Source organism: Eleutherodactylus coqui, chromosome 6 (genome assembly GCF_035609145.1).
Source record: "Eleutherodactylus coqui strain aEleCoq1 chromosome 6, aEleCoq1.hap1, whole genome shotgun sequence".
Lineage (NCBI taxonomy): Eukaryota > Metazoa > Chordata > Amphibia > Anura > Eleutherodactylidae > Eleutherodactylus > Eleutherodactylus coqui.
In genome coordinates this window covers 209,203,101-209,225,803 of record NC_089842.1, presented here as the reverse complement: position 1 = coordinate 209,225,803, position 22,703 = coordinate 209,203,101, and the positions used below count along the sequence as shown (strand labels likewise).

The following is a 22,703-nucleotide window of genomic DNA, read 5'->3' as shown; positions in this document are numbered from 1 at the left end:
ATCGGACCAGACGACCAAATGCCTTTCCATATATCCCTGTTCCTAGAGGCTCACAGTGAGAATACCCATCCCGCCCTGAAATGGGACACCCTGAAGGCCTATGTAAGGGGATTCCTTAAATCCGCCATCTCATACATTAAAAAATCGACAGCCCAGGCCGACAGAGAACTAGAAACCCAGACAATAGAGGCCGAAAAGATATACACATCCAACCCCATAGATGCCAATAAAACAGCCTGGCTCAGCCTACTTCGACTTCACAAACACCAAATATATGCTAAAGCTAAGCGCAAATTATGCTTTACCAAGCAACATTATTTTGAGCTGGGAAATCAATCCAGTCACCTACTGGCCAGCCTCATTAGACGGGGAAATAAAACTAACACGGTCCTTAAGATCAAAAACCAAGGCGGGGCGGAGCTGACTGACGGGCCATCTATTACAAACTGTTTTAAAGATTTTTACAGTAATCTATACAACTCCTCCTCTCAGAGCACAGTGGCGGATATCCTGAGCTACTTGGAGGATCTAAACTTCCCAACCTTATCCGTAGATCAGGTCGAACTTCTGGAAGCTCCTATCACGCTGGAGGAGATCCAGCAGGTAATTAGGGATATGGCCCCTAATAAATCACCTGGCCCAGACGGTCTCCCAATAGAGACATACCGGAAATACAGTGAACAATTAATCCCGCTACTACTTGAGACACTAAATCAAGCCCAAATAGACAACACCCTCCCACCCTCATTCTACAAAGCCTCCATAGTAGTGATACAGAAACCTGGAAAGGATCCGACAGACTGTAGCTCCTACCGCACAATCTCACTGGTAAATGCCGATTACAAAATCCTAACCAAAATCCTAGCAACTAGATTAAATCAAGTGATTCTATCCATTGTCCATCCGGACCAGACGGGTTTCATGCCTGGGAAATCTACAACAATAAATATCCGTAGAGTCCAGACGGCCATGCAACTGGGAAAGCAATACAATATGCCCTGGGCTTTAGTCTCACTGGACATGGCAAAGGCCTTTGACTCACTGGAGTGGGCTTTTCTCGAGGCCTGTCTGGCCCGCTTTGGATTTGGACCCAAATTCCAACAATGGATCAAAATCATATATAAATCCCCGAGTGCAAATGTGGTAGTAAATGGCATTCCATCACCCGAATTCCAATTGGCAAGAGGTACCCGACAGGGATGCCCTCTATCCCCGGCCCTATTTGCCATAGCCATTGAGGCGTTGGCGATACGTCTGAGAGGCACCCCCAATGTAAAAGGTATTAGATGGACGGACCCCGAGAGTAAGGTGGGACTATATGCGGATGATACAATTCTTTTTCTATCAGACCCAATGAACTCATTTTCCCAAGCCATGACCCACATAGATAGGTTCTCCAGTTTCTCGGGTCTACATGTCAACTGGTCTAAATCGACAATCCTATACACAAACTCCAACCCCGAAAACGACCCCTGCGTAACTAAGTATGGGCTAAAACCAGTCCAGACATTTAAATATCTGGGGATACTAATGCCGTATGACCACAATAACGCTATAGCAGAAAATCTGGACCCGCTGCTGGATGACATAAAACACACATTAAAAGAGTGGACCAAACTACCGCTCTCTGTGGCGGGGCGCATAAATCTCATTAAAATGGCCATCCAGCCTAAATGTTTGTATATACTACAGCACATGCCAGTAACAGTTCCCAAACGTTTCTTTCAGACACTAAACTCCTTGATCACCTCCTTTGTATGGAACTCCACTCGCTCCAAACTAAGCCTGTCGACATTACAAAGGCCCAAAAAGCAAGCTGGAATGGCCCTCCCGGACCTCCGACTCTATTACTTGGCAGGACAACTGAGGAACATACGGACCTGGGTCCTGAATAGGGAGCTCCCCATAGCAGACAAACAACTGGCGGAGCAAGTAAAAGGCAATAATCTTCTAAATTACCTAGAATTCCCGCAATACACCAACCCCTCCGACGTGGTCCCGCTCCATAGACTAGCCCTTGGAGTGTGGAGGGAGGTGAAGGCGCTGCAACAATACCAAGACATAATACTCAAGCTTTGTCTCTGGAATAACTTTGGTCTCACCGCCCTACAATCAATCCCAGACCCACAATATTGGATGGCCCAAGGGATACACACACTAAACGACATATACACAGACAAAATATTCCCTACATTTTCAGAACTACGTGACAGGTTGCAGTCCCCACATCTCCAACTATTCAGATACTTCCAGCTAAGACACGCTCTAAACTCCCAATTCCCACCCACATCAACACATATATCTAAATTCCCTACAATTGGCATCCTCAAATCTCAGGGACCCAGGGGGCTAATTTCGGTCCTATATACGCATCTCCTCTCGGCAAAAATAGCCCCTAATCCACCCACAGCATATGATAAATGGAAGCAAGTTATTCCATCCCTCACACCCGAGGAATGGCAGGACATCTCCGAATCCCACCTGGTAGTTTCCCCCGCTGTAAACAATAAACTAATCCAATTATACATAACGTACCAGGCCTATCTTACCCCTAGCCGCTTATACAGAATGGGCACTGCATCCTCAAATGCTTGCCACAGATGCCGTCAACCAGAGGCGAACTTCTGGCACTTGATATGGGAATGCCCCCCAATTAATGAATACTGGTCGGAAATCACCAACCTTATAAACACACTATTGCCTCCCCCACTGACTATTGAACTAGACCCCAAGGTGGCGCTGTTTAGCCTACTGGAGGAGGAGGTATGGCCACACTATACCCGCACCTTTCTTGAAAAGGTCCTGTTCCTGGCCCGCAAGACAGTAGCCATGAAGTGGATGGCGGTGGAAACTCCCTCTATCCTACACTGGACTCGAATGGTAAACACTGTAATCCCCTACGAGAAGATCATCTATCAAAACAGAGGATGCCCGGCCAAATTTGGGAAAATATGGGGGATATGGATCGACTCCCACTCCACCTTACATATGGAATGAGCCTCGAACCCTGACTTACACCTCCCCTCCCCAGATAAGTGTCAGCAGACCTGCATTACAGTTCTTCTACTAAAACCGAAATAAATTAGAGCAGAACCGTTTTGAAAAAAGTTAAAAAGTTTATTGTTGTCAAGTTATCCGACGAAAACAGTAACAAGCTATATTGATTCAAATATAATGGAAATGTATGTATGAACAATGACACACCTAACAAATCCTCTTCATTCTGTATTCTTCAATGCTTATGTTTGCTCAAAATAAAACGAATTTAAAAAAAAATAAAATGCCAACGCCAAGAATACGGCTAAGAAATTGTTGAACAAAGTAATTTGTACATATTGTGTACCAGAAGCCATAGAAAATATTAGAGATAAACATTTTTTTAGTCCCTCTACTGAGTCAGAATCACGCCTAATTGTAATACTAAGTTGAGCCCCTGTGGAGGTTTGTTTGGTAGGGTCCCTGTAAACTTGTCCAGGCCCAACATTGAGACCTTACCTCCCACATGAGCGCCTTATATCAGGAGTTAACTGTCAATCATAAAAATGTATTTTCCTCAATTCCAGATCCAGACTCAAAAAGGGGTCACAGAGTTTGCTTTCAGGTGACTGGGTTGTCCTTATATCAGAAAAAATCTGGCACCAAGATTTGATCTACCAAATCAAGTGTTGCTGATGACCTCCACATCTACAAAGCTCGAAGGGAAAGAGAATTGGATCCACGCTAATCATTGTAAAAAGATCTCCCCAGAGAAATAATAAGTTTAGCAGTATGAGCTATAACCTTTCTTGATATTGTACTTTGGCCCAAACATAAGGACGCTGAATGATGTCCCCAAGGAGAACTGGGATAGCAAGTTTATAAAACATGAGGTCCTAGTGGGTAGTTTCTAGGATTAACAGGGCTTGTGGTGGAATGATGTTTTCTCTATTTTTAATTCTTCTAACTGGATCAAATCAATTGGAGAGCGGTTCATGGTTATAATGTAGGCCTTTTTCCAAATACTGCTGCTATGTCTTGCTGCATGCATTATTTTTAGATTGATTCTCTCTTATGTACCCTACCTATGCAAGATAGGTAAAAACAAATAATGGGGAGAACCTCATTAGAAATGTACATGCTTGCTATAATCAGCCATCTTACGATGACCTGCTACATGGCTACTCCTTGAGGTGGTTGTGATCAGTTTTCATCTCTCATACGTAGCATAATTTTGTTTGCCATTTGACTTCCCCAGTTTAGGTAAAGTATAGGTCCAAGGTAGGAGAAGTGGGGCCGCCTTATCAGGGCGATCTCTCCCACATGTAGTTGGTCATATTCTGGGTAAAAAGGGGGTTTGATGGCAATAGGTTATTAACCTCATCAATCAAGGTAACAATATGGAAACATTCACAAAAGGGGGAATATTAGTGAAATGACAAATGAAGTATTATCAATTTCGTCTTAAGCTACTTTATTATTATTATTATTTGTGCCTTAAGGAAGTTTCGTTCAGATACATATAAACTCCTTTATGAGAACTGGAACTGCAACTGGAATATTATACCCTCCAACCCTGCACACTAAGACTGCTGTTTAGTTTTTGTTCCTTATCTAATGAGAGAAGAAAGAAGTTTTAACATAAAACAATACTGGATCGTGGACAATGGTGACAGCTTCTGCCTATAGAGGGATGACTTAAGGCCCATTTAGACACAACGATTATCGCTCAAAAGTCGCTCAAAAGCCATCAGTTCAGCGGGACACAGCTGACAACTGCGAGAACAAAGCAGCTGTTTTGTATATGCAAACAGCTGCTTTGGTGCAGTATCCTGCTCCACCTGCATTTAACTCTTTAGGTAGCTAATTAGCTACTTAAGAGTTATGCAAAGATAATCGCTCAAAACTGTCACTCAAACTGCCCTTTGAGTGATTTTTGAGCGATCAACTTTCAGTCTAAATGCACCTTTATCTTCAGCATGATATTTTTCTATTCTACAGAAGAAGAATCATTTCAAACCAGCAGTATAGTATGCCATAAAAAGATTCCAGGTAACATGGGAAACTTATGTCCCATTCACAGGGGATGAGCTGTTGGGCAAGCGATGCCCTACAGCTCACCCCAGTGAGTCTTTCTCCTATTCTGTTACACAGCAGCGAGTATTGCTGGCATTGCTGAAAGCGCTGCCTGCATGGAGGCGGCGTGGCTGGGGAGCGCTTTCTCCTCACCTGCCTCCATTCACAGTAAAGAGACAGTTGTTCCGAATTACTGCGCAGGATGATTATCATTGAAATTCCAATGGGAGCATGAGAAATTTAAAGATTCTAAAGGATAATCGTCTTATGTAAATGGCCCTTTAATCTTAAATAATTGCTGAGTAAAAACAAACAAAATGTTCATGGGTCAATGCTAATTGGTTATATGCTAATAGGTTAAATGCTGAATTGATACATATACAAGTTGCAACTGGTTGTATATTATCACAGAAATTGTTATTTTTGTGAGTGGTCCTTTGCAGGGCATTGTTTCTCCTCAAAATAATGTATAAATGGACACCTATCTATGATAAAAGTAAAGTCAACTTATGGAACACCTTTCCTGATGTGTTAAGTGTGTTGATTTCTCCAAGCTTGTACCAACCAAATCTAATATGGCACCCACAGTACATCATATAGCACAATTGCACTAACAATAGGAATCTATGATGCTCGTAATTTGTATCAGGAGACCTGTAGTCAGGCTGGGTGTCACGGCTTACTAGCAATGTTGTAGGATTGGAACTGGGGTGACATCACGTTGTTAGCTTCGGTCCTCCTGATCCTCACACCGGTACATGCTTATTGTCATTTTTACATGGGACACTGGCAGGGACATTTCTTTGCTGGTGCATAGATGGATTGGTTAGCTGGGAAGTGTGCAATGCAATCAGTCAATCAGCTTTAGTTTGTACACATTTATTCCAGCACATAGGGAACCAGTTATAGTCATTCTAAAGGTATTTCTGGTCTAGTCAGCAGTTTAAGGGCCTCTCCTGTGTCTCAGTTCAGATAAGTCTGTCTGGGGTTTTACTTTTTCTGACATGCTATTACACCTTATCCCCTGTACATTTGTGGTTCATATATTTGTGGAACGTCCAGCTTATGCTAAATATTCTGTCACCACCTAGGGAAAGTCAGGGTCACCCCACGATCCTGATGTGGGGTCACTCTCATCAGGGTTAGCACTCTGCTTTTAGGAAGGGTCTTCTTACATCAGTAGGATAGGATCAGATTTCCCATTTCTCCACTTTTATTTTCCTTATTCTATGTTGTGCTACCCATGCTTGTACTCTGTGTGTATATTTGTCCTTTAAGGACATATTAATTGTAGCCAGCTCGGATGTAACATTAGGACACACTTCTGTCTTATGTATGTATAAATACAGCTAGAATAAGCTTGTGTGTCCCTGGCCTAAAATTATAATTTCGATCCCAAAAAACTAAAAAATGGAGTACATAGATATGAAATAGATTCCAGTCCTTGATATCCTCTTGATGTAAAAAATAGTGAAATAGGCAGCACTTCAAAGATTCAACCTACCTTTATCACTGAATCTATCAAGAATATAGATATTATAGATAGGTAGATAGATAGATTTTTTTTCCATGAATATTTTGTAAGTTCCATTCAGATAACGTTCTGCTTAGTCAATTAAGCATTCAATTAAACTTCCTGAGTAAACAGTTTTATTCTTTATCTGCAGTGATGAACTGAGACATACAAATCCCCATTGTTATAGAATAAAGGCAATGTTTATTTATCAGTCCTGGCCATAAACTCATGTTCTCCACACATAGAATACAAGGTACATTGTGAGGTCTCATCACTGAGTAGTGTGCATGAAGTAGAGATGCGGATTCTGTAGAACTACATTGCATCTGGAACCTTTTCAGGATGTTACAGGTCCAGTATTTGGTTCTGCTCATCATTGAATCTTTGGCTTTGGTGACTTATATTCCAGGAAACATATTTATTATTGTCAAGAACATTCAAGACTGGATCAAGAACAGAAGGCATTCTCCTTTTCTTCAGCTCATCCTTGGTGTCAGTGGAATAAACATTGTACAAGGACTCTTAAAGCTCATATCACCCTTCATCATGACAAATATCGAGAGTACGATTCTCACCAAGATCTACATCACTCTTTTCTTGGTTCTTACATCTTGTAACCTTTGGTTTTCTACCTGGCTTTGTATATATTACTGTCTGCAAACTGTTCAGATAAAGCTCAAGTTTTACCGCTCCTTACAGAAAACATTTCCTAAGATGGTCACTTGGCTGCACTTTTTATCTATCTTGGTGTCCTCAATATTGAGCATTCCATTTGCATGGAAGACCTCAGAAGACCAATCTTCAAATACAACATTTTCTACTTTGCCATCAAATGCAACTTCAAATATTACTTTAGATGGTTCGATAAGTTCTATACACTCCATCTCAGTGCATACTTCATATGTGGTTTCATCATTGGGATTCCTGCTCATGTTCAGCTCTTCAACGGCCATCATCATCTCTTTGTGTGCAACCCTAAGACATGTCAAGTTAAAGACTGGAAGACAACGGAGTCAAGATGCAGAAGCTTGCTTGAAGGCTTCAGCTTTGCATATCGATGCTGCTAAAGCTGTGTCTTGTATTGTAGGTGTTAATGTAGTTTTACAAGCTGCTGTTCACATTCTGACCTCTGCAGGAGGTGGCGCTATTTGGACATCTGCATTTTCCATAGCAAATACGATTTTTCAAATGTTTAGTTGTCTGCACCTGATAAAAGGACATGTTAATATAAGTAAAATGTCTATTTGCTGTCTTTGTAATGAGAAAGAATTTAATGAAATTGAAAACTGATTTACCTGTCATTTAAAATGGAACATAATACAAAGTACATTTTTTCATTTTTGTTATACCAGTCTACATTTTATTTGCATAGTCATTGGTCACTCTTGTATCATTGAGTAGCTTAAAATTGGCTATCTAGGATTAGAAAAGAGGGATTACTTTTTCTCCAAAAACAGAATGGCTCTTGTCCACGGGCTGTATATGATATTGCCAATCAGCTCCATTCATTTTCAAATAGGGAAGGGTTAAATAGGCATGAATTTCTGCTTTGCTGAGAGAAATAGAGATAAAGCTAAAATAATTTAAATATCTTACCCAAACAGGGAGATACAAGCTGTGTGTCTGTGAATATTTAATTGCTACTTTATAAAGTCCTTGGATCACAGCAGCATCAGCATTGATTCAAGTAGGTCATCTCTCACTCTTTGTATGATATAAGGAAAGGTGTAATGTGTGTTAGAAATAGTGACTGAAGGCAGCTTTCCATTGATTTAAATGGGTTTTTTTTTCATTTCTTTTATTTGCGTGTGTATTTCACATATGCACTAAACCTTCCCCATAGAAGTCTATTGGCTGTGCACAAATGTGCACTCAATGTACAATATGCTGCACAATTCGGGTAAAAAAAAGAACACATCTGGACCTCATTAAGTTAAATAGTCATTTAAATCAGGGCATGTCCGTCTGCTGTGTGCAAATGAACATGACCTGTGTGTGCACAAAGTACTTTAAAATGTTCCGATATGCATGAAAATCTACCCCGTTCATAGCAGAATTACGTTGTACTAAAGCATGCACAATTGTGCATTTGTCTGCGTGAAGCCACCCTAAGACTGGACTGCAGGTCCACTGTGTCTGTAACACGGCAGACAAGATAACTTATTGCTCGTGAATTAGGAGATAAGAGAGGTCTGCAAAAGAAAAATTACTCTTCAAAGTTAGCGTACATTGGGATCAAAGAGCATTGACAGGTTTGTATTTTTTTGCTACATGTACACTTTAGGCTAAGTAAAAAAAAATAGTAAATATGCTAACTACTAGAGATAAGCGAGCATACTCGTCTGAGCTTGATGCTCGTTCCAGTATTAGGGTGCTTGAGATGTTCGTTACTCGAGACGAGCACCACGCGGTACTCGTCTCGATTAAACGAGCACTGACCATTGAAAGCAATGGCCTGCCAGCGAGCGCGGGATGAATTGTCGGGAAGGGCTTAAATATATAAGTCCTTCCCTGCAATTCATCCAGAAATGTGTAAAAAAAAAAATATATATATACTCACCTTGTCCCGGCAGAACGATGTTAGCCCATTGAATTCAATGGAGCCGACAATACAGCCGGCTCCATTAAAAGCAATGGGCTGCTGGCGATCGTGGGATAAATTGTCAGGAAGGGGTTAAATATATAAGCCCTTCCCTGCAATTCATCCAGAAATGTGTAAAAATAAAAAATATATATATACTCACCTGGTCCCGGCAGACGGAGTTCAGCGCGGCCAGCGGCAGTCCTCCTGAACTGCTCTGAACAGCTGTGAGTAGTATTCAGCAGCCGGGGATTTAAAATCCCCGCCTGCTGAATGAGCTGCCTCTAATTGGTCACAGCCTGAGGGTGCATTCACACGAACGTATATCGGCTCGGTTTTCACGCCGAGCCGATATACGTTGTCCTCGGGTGCAGAGGGGGGAGGATGGAATAGCCAGGGCCAGGAACTGAGGCTCCCGCCCCCTCTCTGCCTCCTCTCCGCCCCTCTGCACTATTTGCAATGAGAGGAGGCGGGATGGGGGCGGGGCTAAAGTTCGGGAATTGGCCCCGCCCCCGTCCCGCCTCTCCCCATTGCAAATCGTGCAGAGGGGCGGAGAGGAGGCAGAGAGGGGGCGGGAGCCTCAGTTCGTGGCCCTGGCTATTCCATCCTCCCCCCTCTGCACCCGAGGACAACGTATATCGGCTCGGCGTGAAAACCGAGCCGATAGACGTTCGTGTGAATGCACCCTGAGAATCAGAGGCAGATTCCACTCACACACCCATTCATGAATTTATAAATGGGTGTGTGACTGCTGCCTCTGATTGGCTCAGCGGGACCAATCAGATGAGAGGCAGCAGTCACTCACCCATTCATAAATTCATGAATGGGTGTGTGAGTGGAATCTGCCTCTGATTGGTCACAGCCTGACCAATCAGAGGCAGCTCATTCAGCAGGCGGGGATTTTAAACCCCCGGCTGCTGAATACTACTCACAGCTGTTCAGAGCAGTTCAGGAGGACTGCCGCTGGCCACGCTGAACTCCGTCTGCCGGGACCAGGTGAGTATATAAATATTTTTTATTTTTACACATTTCTGGATGAATTGCAGGGAAGGGCTTATATATTGAACCCCTTCCCGACAATTCATCCCGCGATCGCCGGCAGCCCATTGCTTTCAATGGAGCCAGCTGTATTGCTGGCTCCATTGAATTCAATGGGCTAACATCGTTCTGCCGGGACAAGGTGAGTATATATTTTTTTAATTTTTACACATTTCTGGATGAATTGCAGGGAAGGGCTTATATATTTAAGCCCTTCCCGACAATTCATCCCGCGATCGCCGGCAGCCCATTGCTTTCAATGGAGCCAGCTGTATTGCCGGCTCCATTGAATTCAATGGGCTAACATCGTTCTTCTCTGCCACAGCTGTTACAGCTGTGGCAGAGGAGAACGATCTTTATGCTGACAGTGTGTGTGTGTGTGTGTGTGTGTGTGTGGGGGGGGGTCTCACTATTGTGGCTTAATAGTGGGACCTGGGAACTTGAGATGCAGCCCAACATGTAGCCCCTCGCCTGCCCTATCCGTTTCTGTGTCGTTCCCATCACTTTCTTGAATTTCCCAGGTTTTCACAAATGAAAACCTTAGCGAGCATCGGCGATATACAAAAATGCTCGAGTCGCCCATTGACTTCAATGGGGTTCGTTACTCGAAACGAACTCTCGAGCATCACTGAACGTTCGACTCGAGTAACGAGCACCCGAGCATTTTGGTGCTCGCTCATCTCTACTAACTACATATGCAAACTTCTTCTACCTCCTTCTCCTTCTTCTCCCTCTTCATCCCTCCTCGTTCATCAACTTATTCTCACTACTTCTTCATTTTCTCCCTCCTTTGCCTACCTACATCTGCTTCTCCTCCTTGCTTCTCCTTCCTCCTTCTCCCTCCGCCTTCATCTCCTTCTCCTTCCGCCTTCATCTCTTTCTCCTCCTTCCATCTGCTTTCCCACCGTCATTCTCCTGCTTTTCGCTCCTCATCCCTCCTTCATCTTTCTTTCCTCCCTCCTTCTCCTTCCTCCACCTGCTTATCCTCCCTCATTCTTCTTCTCATCCTACTTCCTGCATTTGCTTCTGCTCCTTCCTTTTCCTTCTTCCTTCTCCCTCCACCTTCATCTCCTTCTCCGCTTTCTCACTCCTTCTCCTCCTTCCATCTGCTTTTCCCCCTTCATTCTCCTGCTTCTCGCTCCTCATCCCTCCTCCTTCATCTCTTTTTCCTCCCTTTTTCTTCTTCTCCTCCTTCTTGAATCTGATTCTGCTCCTTCCTTCTCCTTCCCCATTCTCCCTCCTAATCCATCCTCCTTCATCTCCTTCTCCTCACTACTCCTTTTTTCCCCTCCTTCTCCTCCCTCCACCTGTTTCTCCTCTCTCCCACTCCTTTTTCTCATCCCTCCATTTGCTTCCTGCTTGTCTTCCCTCCTTCCTCTTTCTTCTTTCTTTTCCTCGAGGAAGTTTAGTGAAGTTAGATTTGACTTCAATAAGATTGGGAGATGGCAGGGCTACAGTAACATATATGTAGGATGTTTGAATGGTGACATACACTATTTTAATATATTTATAGCTAGAGGGATGCATATACACTCAAAACCGGACCCAGAGATCACCAAACAGAGAAAACAAGAAACAAAGTACGGAAAAAGGGGAAGTCTGACCCCACACCATAGAAGTAGGGGAAACCCTGCCAAAAGGTAGGTGATCATCCCAACAAGGACGGCCCCACACAGAAACCAAGGGTAAACCTGACTCTCCCTGAATGGAATTAGGAAAAGAGGCAGAAGACTCAGATCAGGCAGGGGACACCAGACAGGGTCAGAGCAGCTCCATATACAGCAAACTGCAAACAGGATATAGTTCAGACACAGGCATCCTCATGACTACGGACGGTGAGGATTCAGACATGAACCAAGTAGGAGTAATGTAAACCTTCTATCTCCATGGAAATAGAATCTTCCACTGGTAACCACCATACATAGTGACGACTCAGAAATGTGTCACTTCATATTCCTTACTTAGTGAAGTGAGGATCTACATAACCAGCGCCAACCACAATAATGTCCGTATGAATATCTCCCAGAAACAACAAGGCAGATACTGGGAGAAGGACCCAACATGTAAGTGTACAGTGAGGATGTGTAACGGTTCTATAGTAAAATGGCTTTAATCCAGTATAAAACAAGCCTGACAGACAGATTTACACATATGTAACATTACCGGTAGTCACAGAAAAATAGATAAAAGTCACTCATAAAGGTAAAGATTCTTTACCTTTATGAGTGAACTTAAACTTTGCTCAGCTGAATTTAATAATATTCTCCATTTTCTCCACTATCATCTGCCTGTCCTGTTGAAGACGGACTAAAAAGGAGAAGAACACTGAAGTATTAGGGCGCCTACCCACTGGGGAATTTTTTTCCTGAGATGTTTTGCGTTTTTTCTCAAGAGCAATTAGTATAGAATGTGTTCTTGTCCAACTGGGGTTTTTTTTCCGTTTCGTGGGGTTTTTTCACATAGGAACTGTCAGTTGCATATATGTGTCCTTATTTTTCTCTTAATGCACCCATGATTGTCAATGGAGGGCTGCAAAAAACGCGCGAAAATCGGCAAGGCAAGTGGGTAGGCGCCCTAAGGGTGACTACCCACTGGCGTTTTTTTTCACTGCGAAATTTGCAGCGTTTTTTTTTTCTGCAGGGGTCTATGGGACTTGTAATGTTAAAATTGCGATCGCGCCAAATTGCGATTTACCGCAAAATCGCGATTTTAGCTTTACAAGTCCCATAGACCCCTGCAGAAAAAAAAACCGCTGCAAATTTCGCAGTAAAAAAAACGCCAGTGGGTAGTCACTAGAGATGAGCGAGCATACTCGTCCGAGCTTGATACTCGTTCGAGTATTAGGGTTTTCGAGATGCTCGTTACTCGAGACGAGCACCACGCGGTGCTCGACTCCATTACATTTCCTTCCCTGAGAAATTAGCGTGCTTTTCTGGCCAATAGAAGCACAGGGAAGGCATTACAACTTCCTCCTGTAACGTTCCAGCCCTATCCCACCCCCTGCAGTGAGTGGCTGGAGAGATCAGATGACACTGAGTATTTAAATCTGCCCCTCCCGCGGCTCACCACAGATGCGTTCTGACATAGAGGAGGGAAAGTGCTGTCTTGCTGTAGCTGCTATAGGGAGAGTGTTAGGTGTTATATTCGTCTTCAAGAACCCCAACGGTCCTTCTTAGGGCCACATCTGACAGTGTGCAGTACTGTTGAGGCTGCTTTTAGCAGTGTTGCACAATTTTTTTTTTTTTGTATATCGGGCGTGCAGACCATAGCGTCCTGAGTCTGCAGTCATTTTACTGAGTATAGGGGCTGGTGAGGCAGGGACAGTGGTACAGGGAAAGAGGTATACTGGCTATATAGGCAGTGGGCTTTTTAAAAAAAATTGGGGAAAAATACTATATTTGGGCTGCCTGTGACTGTCTTCAGTTTACTGCGTGTCTGCTGGGGGTAGTAGTTGCTAATTAATACCCAGCTAAGCGTTACAGCAGGCTTGCGCATAATTGTTTCCTGGCTCTGCTGCGCCTGTTACATGACCGCCGTCATCCCGCCACAGGGAAACAGTACACATTATATCCGCTGCATGCGGTGTCTCTGGTTTTTCACCTCACCATTTTAAAAAATTGAGGCAAAATACTTAAGGCCTACCACTGGGCTTTGTCCACTTCACTGGTTCTGCGCTGTGCATTGCAGCAGCTCAGTCATACACACCTAGGTCTCACTACAGGCTTGCGCATAATTGTTTCCTGGCTCTGCTGTGCATTCCGTAACATCATTGTCGTCATCCCGCCACAGGGAAACAGTACACAATATATCCGCTGCATGCGGTGTCTCTGGTTTTTCACCTCACCATTTAAAAAAATTGAGGCAAAATACTTAAGGCCTACCACTGGGCTTTGTCCACTTCACTGGTTCTGCGCTGTGAATTGCAGCAGCTTAGTCATACGCACCTAGGTCTCACTACAGGCTTGCGGATAATTGTTTCCTGGCTCTGCTGCGCCCGTTACATGACCGCCGTCATCCCGCCACAGGGAAACAGTATACATAATATACGCTGCATGCGGTGTCTGCTGGGGGTAGTAGTTGCTAATTAATACCCAGCTAAGCGTTACAGCAGGCTTGCGCATAATTGTTTCCTGGCTCTGCTGTGCCTGTTACATGACCGCCGTCATCCCGCCACAGGGAAACAGTACACATTATATCCGCTGCATGCGGTGTCTCTGGTTTTTCACCTCACCATTTTAAAAAATTGAGGCAAAATACTTAAGGCCTACCACTGGGCTTTGTCCACTTCCCTGGTTCTGCGCTGTGAATTGCAGCAGCTCAGTCATACATACCTAGGTCTCACTACAGGCTTGCGCATAATTGTTTCCTGGCTCTGCTGTGTGTTCCGTAAGCGAAGTCAGCTTCCAACCACAGGCCAATAAGCGGCACATTTAATTACAGCGTTCTGTTTCTGCTCTACTCGTAATACACCATGCTGAGGGTTAAGGGTAGGCCTAGAGGACGTGGACGCGGGCGAGGACGCGGAGGCCCAAGTAAGGGTGTGGGCACAGGCCGAGCTCCTGGTCCAGGTGTATCGCAGCCGACTGCTGCGGGATTAGGAGAGAGGCAAGTTTCTGGGGTCCCCAGATTCATCTCACAATTAATGGGTCCCCGCGGTAGACCTTTATTAGAAACTGAGCGGTGTGAGCAGGTCCTGTCGTGGATGGCAGAAAGTGCATCCAGCAATCTATCGACCACCCAGTCTTCTACGCCGTTCACAGCTGCAACTCCAGGAACTGCTCTCGGGCCCCTGCCCAGATTAGGCAGCAATGGTTCCTCTCCCACCGGAGAAGTTTGTCGTGACCGATGCCCAACCTTTGGAAAGTTCCCGGGGTCCGGGGGATGAGGCTGGGGACTTCCGGCAACTGTCTCAAGAGCTTTCAGCGGGTGAGGAGGACGATGACGGTGAGACACAGTTGTCTATCAGTGAGGTAGTAGTAAGGGCAGTAAGTCCCAGGGAGGAGCGCACAGAGGATTTGGAGGAAGAGACGCTGGACGATGAGGTGAGTGACCCCACCTGGGGTGATAAGCCAACTGAGGACCGGTCTTCAGAGGGGGAGGCAATTGCAGCCGCAGGACAGGTTGGAAGAGGCAGTGGGGTGGCCAGGGGTAGAGGCAGGGCCAGACCGAATAATCCACCAACTGTTTCCCAAAGCGCCGCCTCGCGCCATGCCACCCTGCAGAGGCCGAGGTGCTCAAAGGTGTGGCAGTTTTTCACTGAGAGTGCAGACGACCGACGAACTGTGGTGTGCAAGGTTTGTCGCGTCAAGATCAGCCGGGGAGCCACCACCACCAGCCTCACCACCACCAGCATGCGCAGGCATATGATGGCCAAGCACCCCACAAGGTGGGACGAAGGCCGTTCACCGCCTCCGGTTTGCACCACTGCCTCTCCCCCTGTGCCCCAACCTGCCACTGAGATCCAACCCCCCTTTCAGGACACAGGCACTACAGTCTCCCGGCCTGCACACACACGCCCACATCCGCTGTCCTCGGCCCCATCCAGCAATGTCTCTCAGCGTCCAGCCGTCGCTAGCGCAACTGTTTGAGCACAAGCGCAAGTACGCTGCCACGCACCCGCACGCTCAAGCGTTAAACGTGCACATAGCCAAATTGATCAGCCTGGAGATGCTGCCGTATAGGATTGTGGAAACGGAGGCTTTCAAAAACATGATGGCGGCGGCGTCCCCGCGCTATTCAGTTCCCAGTAGCCACTACTTTTCCCGATGTGCCGTCCCAGCCCTGCACGACCACGTCTCCCGCAACATTGTACGCGCCCTCACCAACGCGGTTACTGGCAAGGTCCACTTAACAACGGACACGTGGACAAGCACAGGTGGGCAGGGCCACTATATCTCCCTGACGGCACATTGGGTGAATTTAGTGAAGGCTGGGACCGAGTCAGAGCCTGGGACCGCTCACGTCCTACCCACCCCCAGAATTGCGGGCCCCAGCTCAGTGCTGGTATCTGCGGCGGTGTATGCTTCCTCCACTAAACCACCCTCCTCCTCCTACGCAACCTCTGTCTCGCAATCAAGATGTGTCAGCAGCAGCACGTCGCCAGCAGTCGGTGTCGCGGGGCGTGGCAGCATAGCGGTGGGCAAGCGTCAGCAGGCCGTGCTGAAACTCCTCAGCTTAGGAGAGAAGAGGCATACGGCCCACGAACTGCTGCAGGGTCTGACAGAGCAGACCGACCGCTGGCTTCCGCCGCTGAGCCTCCAACCGGGCATGGTCGTGTGTGACAACGGCCGTAACCTGGTGGCGGCTCTGCAGCTCGGCAGCCTCACGCACGTGCCATGCATGGCCCACGTCTTTAATTTGGTGGTTCAGCGGTTTCTGAAAAGCTACCCACGCTTGTCAGACCTGCTCGGAAAGGCGCCCCGGGTCAGCGCACATTTCCGCAAGTCCAACACGGACGCTGCCACCCTGCAGACCCTGCAACATCGGTTTAATCTGCCAGTGCACCGACTGCTGTGCGATGTGCCCACACGGGGGAACTCTACGCTCCACATGTTGGCCAGGCTCTATGAGCAGCGTAGAGCTATTGTGGAATACCAACTCCAACATGGGCGGCGTAGTGGGAGTCAGCCTCCTTAATTCTTTACAGAAGAGTGGGCCTGGTTGGCAGACATCTGCCAGGTCCTTGGAAACTTTGAGGAGTCTACCCAGATGGTGAGCGGCGATGCTGCAATCATTAGCGTCACCATTCCTCTGCTATGCCTCTTGAGAAGTTCCCTGCAAAGCATAAAGGCAGACGCTTTGCGCTCGGAAACAGAGGCGGGGAAGACAGTATGTCGCTGGATAGTCAGAGAACCCTCATGTCTAGGTTTGAGGAGGAGGAGGAGGAGGGGGAGGAGCATGAGGAGGAGGGGGAAGAGACAGCTTGGCCCACTGCTGAGGGTACCCATGCTGCTTGCCTGTCATCCTTTCAGCGTGTATGGCCTGAGGAGGAGGAGGAGGATCCTGAAAGTGATCTTCCGAGTGAGGACAGCCATGTGTTGCGTACAGGTACCCTGGCACACATGGCGGACTTCATGTTAGGATGCCTTTCTCGTGACCCTCGCGTTACACGCATTCTGGCCACTACGGATTACTGGGTATACACACTGCTCGACCCACGGTATAAGAAGAACCTTTCCACTCTCATACCCGAAGAGGAAAGGGGTTCGAGAGTGATTCTATACCACAGGACCCTGGTGAACAAACTGATGGTAAAATTCCCATCCGACAGCACTAGTGGCAGAAGGCGCAGTTCCGAGGGCCAGGTAGCAGGGGAGGCGCGGAGATCAGGCAGCATGTACAGCGCAGGCAGCGGAACACTCTCCAAGGCCTTTGCCAGCTTTATGGCTCCCCAGCAAGACTGTGTCACCACTGCCCAGTCAAGGCTGAGTTGGCAGGAGCAATGTAAAAGGATGGTGAGGGAGTACGTAGCCGATCGCACGACCATTCTCCGTGACGCCTCTGCTCCCTACAACTACTGGGTGTCGAAGCTGGACAAGTGGCCTGAACTCGCGCTGTATGCCCTGGAGGTGCTTGCTTGCCCTGCGGCTAGCGTCTTGTCAGAGAGGGTATTTAGTGCAGCTGGGGGAATCATCAAGGATAAGCGTAGCCGCCTGTCAACCGACAGTGCCGACAGGCTTACACTCATAAAGATGAACAAAGCCTGGATTTCCCCAGACTTCTCTTCTCCACCAGCGGACAGCAGCGGTACCTAAACAATACGTAGGCTGCACCCGCGGATGGAAGCATCGTTCTCTATCACCATAAAAAACCGAGACCTTTTAGCTTCATCAATCTGTGTATTATATTCATCCTCCTCCTCCTGCTCCTCCTCCTCCTGAAACCTCACGTAATCACGCCGAATGGGCAATTTTTCTTAGGCCCACAAGGCTCAGTCATATGACTTTTGTAAACAATGTTTATACGTTTCAATTCTCATTAAAGCGTTGAAACTTGCACCTGAACCAATTTTTATTTTAACTGGGCTGCCTCCAGGCCTAGTTACAAATTAAGCCACAGTAACCAAAGCGATTAATGGGTTTCACCTGACCTCTTGGTTGGGCATGGGCAATTTTTCTGAGGTACATTAGTACTGTTGGTACACCAATTTTTTGGGGCCCTCGCCTACAGTGTAATCCTAGTAATTTTTATGGGCTTCGCCTGCACTCATGCTACAGCAAGGTGTGTGGGGTTGGCCTACACTTTTGCTACATAAATGTAACTGGGGCCTTGGCTATACTGCAACTACTGAAATGTGAAAGAGACTGTTATCTTCCTAAACTGCTGCAACAGGAATGTTACTGTAGCCTGTCTTGACTGCTACTACTACTGAAATGGAACTAAGACTGTGCTCCCCCTATACTGCTGCTAGTGATATGTTACTGGGGCCTGTCCCTAATGCTACCGCTGAAATGTTACTAATTCTGGGCTCTGACTACACCGCTGCTAATGCTATGTCACTGTGGTGTGGAAGCGGAGGCTTCCCAAAGACATGATGGTGGCGAGGCCGTTTCCCACCAACGCGGTTACTGTTAAGGTACATATTATCAGTCTGACTGGGGCATGCGCTGTGGGCCGAAGCCCACCTGTATTGTATGTGACGTTAGCTTTGCTGAGCAGGGCACTGCAATGGGATACATTTATGTATCGCCGGTGGGTTCCAGGGAGCCACCCATGCTGTGGGTCCACAGGGACTTCACATTAGTGATTTGTACCTGCCAGTGTCTATGTATTAAAAACCCCGGTCAGACTGGGGCCCACCTGCATTTAATGTGACGTTACCTCAGCTGTGCTGGGCACTGCAATGGGATTTGTTTATGTTCCAGGGAACCACCCATGCTGTGGGTGCACACGGAATTCCCATTGCGGAGTTGTACCTACCTGTGACTATTTATAAAAAACCCCGGTCTGACTGGGGCATGCAGTGTAGGCCGAAGCCCACCTGCATTTCATCTGACGTTACCTCAGCTGTGCTGGGCAATGCAATTATGTATCGCCGGTGGCTTCCTGGGACCCACCTATGCTGTCGGTCCACACGGAGTTGTAACTGCATGTGTCTAATTATAAAGAACCCCAGTCTGACTGGGCATGCAGTGTGGGCCGAAGCCCACCTGCATTTAATGTGACGTTACCTCAGCTGTGCTGGGCACTGCAATGGGATTTGTTTATGTACCGCCGGTGGGTTCCAGGGAGCCACCCATGCTGTTGGGGGCACACGGAATTCCCATTGCGGAGTTGTACCTGCCTGTGACTATTTTTAAAAATATGAGGCCAGCGTGTGGCATGAGGGCAGCTGAAGGCTGCGCAGGGACACTTTGGTGTGCGCTGTGGGCACTGGGTCGTGCGGGGGGGTTGGGGGGTTGTAACCCAGGAGAAGTGGCAGCGGAGTGTCATGCAGGCAGTAATTGTGCTTTGTTGGAGGTAGTGTGGTGCTTAGCTAAGGTATGCCTTGCTAATGAGGGTTTTTCAGAAATAAAAATTGTTGGGGGGGGGGGGGCACTCTTGCCGCTATTGTGGCTTAATAGTGGGACCTGGGAACTTGAGATGCAGCCCAACATGTAGCCCCTCGCCTGCCCTATCCATTTCTGTGTCGTTCCCATCAGTTTTTTGAATTTCCCAGATTTTCACAAATGAAAACCTTAGCAAGCATCGGCGATATACAAAAATGCTCGAGTCGCCCATTGACTTCAATGGGGTTCGTTACTCGAAACGAACCCTCGAGCATCGCGGAAAGTTTGACTCGAGCAACGAGCACCTGAGCATTTTGGTGCTCGCTCATCTCTAGTAGTCACCCTTAAATGGAGCAAGCTGCAGAACTCCCAGAGTTTGGGGAGCCTGCGCTAGAAATAAAGATCCCAGTATATACTAGTAAGTCACTATTTGTATAGTACAAGACTATAGTACAGGGCCTACAGATTTAATGCATCTTCTATTGGGCATTATCTCTTGACTCTGGCCCTATTGAAAGCAAACTAGTATATTATTTAAGGTTTCTCACTTGAGCATGGTATTTACTGTACTTCCATGGGTCTGAATGTATTTAAGGGTTTGGATTAATCTTGGGTCTAGTTTGAGTTCTGTGCTTATTATGGGGTCTCCTCTGCCAGGTATAATCGGACATACAGTATAACGCTGAAGGCTTATGTCTGCACTGTAACTCTCTGGATGCACTATTTAGATAATGATGATGATCAATTGTCAGACACGCTGGAAGTTCAACTTTTTTTACTCAGTCTGCAAACTTCTCACCATTCACTGTTTCATCTAAATAGATTGGAGTGTTTTGTCCTGGTTGGGCTGATGCCTACAGAGAGGAATGTTGAATAGGAGCCCAGAGAACCTGACCAGTGTGTTACTCTCTACAATATCGCAATGTAACATTCCATGATCCTGATATCCTACTTCTTGTCTGTTATTCATATTTAACGTCAGAATTTGTTATTTTTTAGGCCTGAACGATGAAATAAGGAGGAGACTAAGTCATAGAGCAGCAGTTGCCATCTATGAGCTGCCTTCTGAGAAGAAGCCAAAACTGGACCATTAGTGATGAGGTAATACAGAGCACTATGGTGTGTTCTCACTTTAATGGGGGAAGGGAGATGACATTTTCATTAAATTGTATTTAAAATGTTTTCTTGTTCTAGGTGGTCACTTCCCCAAAGGATCTCAAAAAAGAGCAACAGTCATCACCCATTACTAAACCACCACATGCTGCCGTGACAATATGATCAACTATTACCATCAGTTTTCAACATCTGCCATAAACCATCACCAGCTATCAACATGAGCCATGAACCAGCATCAGACTTCCACTAATTTCCACCAGTCGCATCATATTATCACCTGCCGATTCCAACTATTACAAACCGTCAACAACTAGAGTACCACCAGCCGCCACAAACTATAACAAAATGCCACCAAAAGGCCAATGGAAGTGTTCAAACAAAGGCTGAACAAATATCTGTCTGGGATGATTTAGTGATCCTGCACTGAGCAGGGGGTTGGACCCGATGACCCCAAAGGTCCCTTCCAATTCCACCATTCTATGATATAGGCTGCCTGCAGACGGGCGGGTCGGATCCAGCAGCAAGAATTCTCGCCGCGGGACCCGACCCAAGCGCCTGCAGGGACCAGCGCGTACTCACCCGCACCCGCGGCTGTTTGATGTGCCGGCGCATGCACAGACCGGAGCTGGCGGCGGGTGAGTGACGAGCCCCGCACAGAAACAGAACATGCCGTGGTTTGTTTGCCGCACGAGATTTCGCGCGGCCAAACCGTGGCCATCTGCATAGGATTGCGTTTTCTAACGCAATCCAATGCAGGCTTCCAGCAGCGGAAATCCCACGGGAAATCCTGCCGCGGAATTTCCGCTCGTGTGCAGGCGCTCATAAGAGGACATTATTAGTGAACATAGGCATGAGGGAAATTATTACTGAATGGGGGCACATAAGTGGGCATTATTACTAAATGGTGGCCTTAGAAGGTATTATAACTAAGTGAGGACATTAAAACTAATTGGAGGCATATAAAGGGGCATTATTACTGAGTGGGGCAAAAGGAAGCATTATAATGGAATAGGGCAAATGTGAGCTTAATAACTGAGTGCGTGCATAAGAGGGATATTATGACTGAATGAGGGCCTAAAAAGGGTATTATGTATGAGTGAGGACATAAAAGGGGGCTTTATTACTGAGTTGCGACATAAAGAAAGCCTTGGCACTTTTACTGTATGGGGCACTTTCTATGTGGGGTCTACAGGAGGCACAAAAATGCTATTACTACGTGGGTACCATAATTGGCATTATTATTATCTGGGAAGTGCGCATAGGTGCATAATCTTACACCATTTGGGTTAGCGTACACTTAGTTCCTAGCCAACCAGTATATGGCAGTATATAATGCACAACTGAGCTGTGGTCTGGTGTGCATGAGCACGTACTAGCGGGGAAAAAAATCTTGAGCTACTGCAGGTATATGAGTTATGTACTGTCTGAGAAGTTCATACCACCTACAATCAGGCAAAGTCATAACCTGCTGATCAGCCAAGATTGGAAATACCCACTATCCCCCAAAATAAACAGGAAGAGCATTAGTTGCTCTGAACGCATCAATACGCAAACCCTACTATAGATGAGCTTCTGAATGGTGTATTTATCAGAGTACATAGGCTATTATACACTATTAACGAGCCTATACCACATGCCATGTGACAGTACCTTCTCTTGATATAGCAGAGATTTACCTAAGATATAAACAAGATATTCATCGTTGATACACATCTTATTGGCCGATAATTTGGTATGTTCTGGTACGCGTGTGGTATGTCATATTTGTTCTAGCCCAGTTTAGGATCAATCACACGTTATCTGTTACTGTGGTTTCTGTGCCCATTATGTGAATGTTTTTTAAGAGATATTTAATAAAGTTAAAGATTTTATAATGTCTTTTCTGTGAAGGGCCTTTATATATATAGTAAGG

General features: G+C 46.2%; 1 long non-coding RNA gene across 1 annotated transcript in view; it reads left to right on the top strand.

The window, feature by feature from the left end:
• Positions 1-21,042, top strand: part of LOC136631585 (uncharacterized) — a 39,598-nt gene extending 18,556 nt beyond the window's left edge. The window contains exons 2-3 of the long non-coding RNA XR_010793062.1: positions 20,675-20,776; positions 20,870-21,042. This is a non-coding gene — a long non-coding RNA (uncharacterized lncRNA). The remainder of the gene's footprint in view (positions 1-20,674; positions 20,777-20,869) is intronic.
• The last annotated feature ends 1,661 nt before the right edge of the window (positions 21,043-22,703 follow it).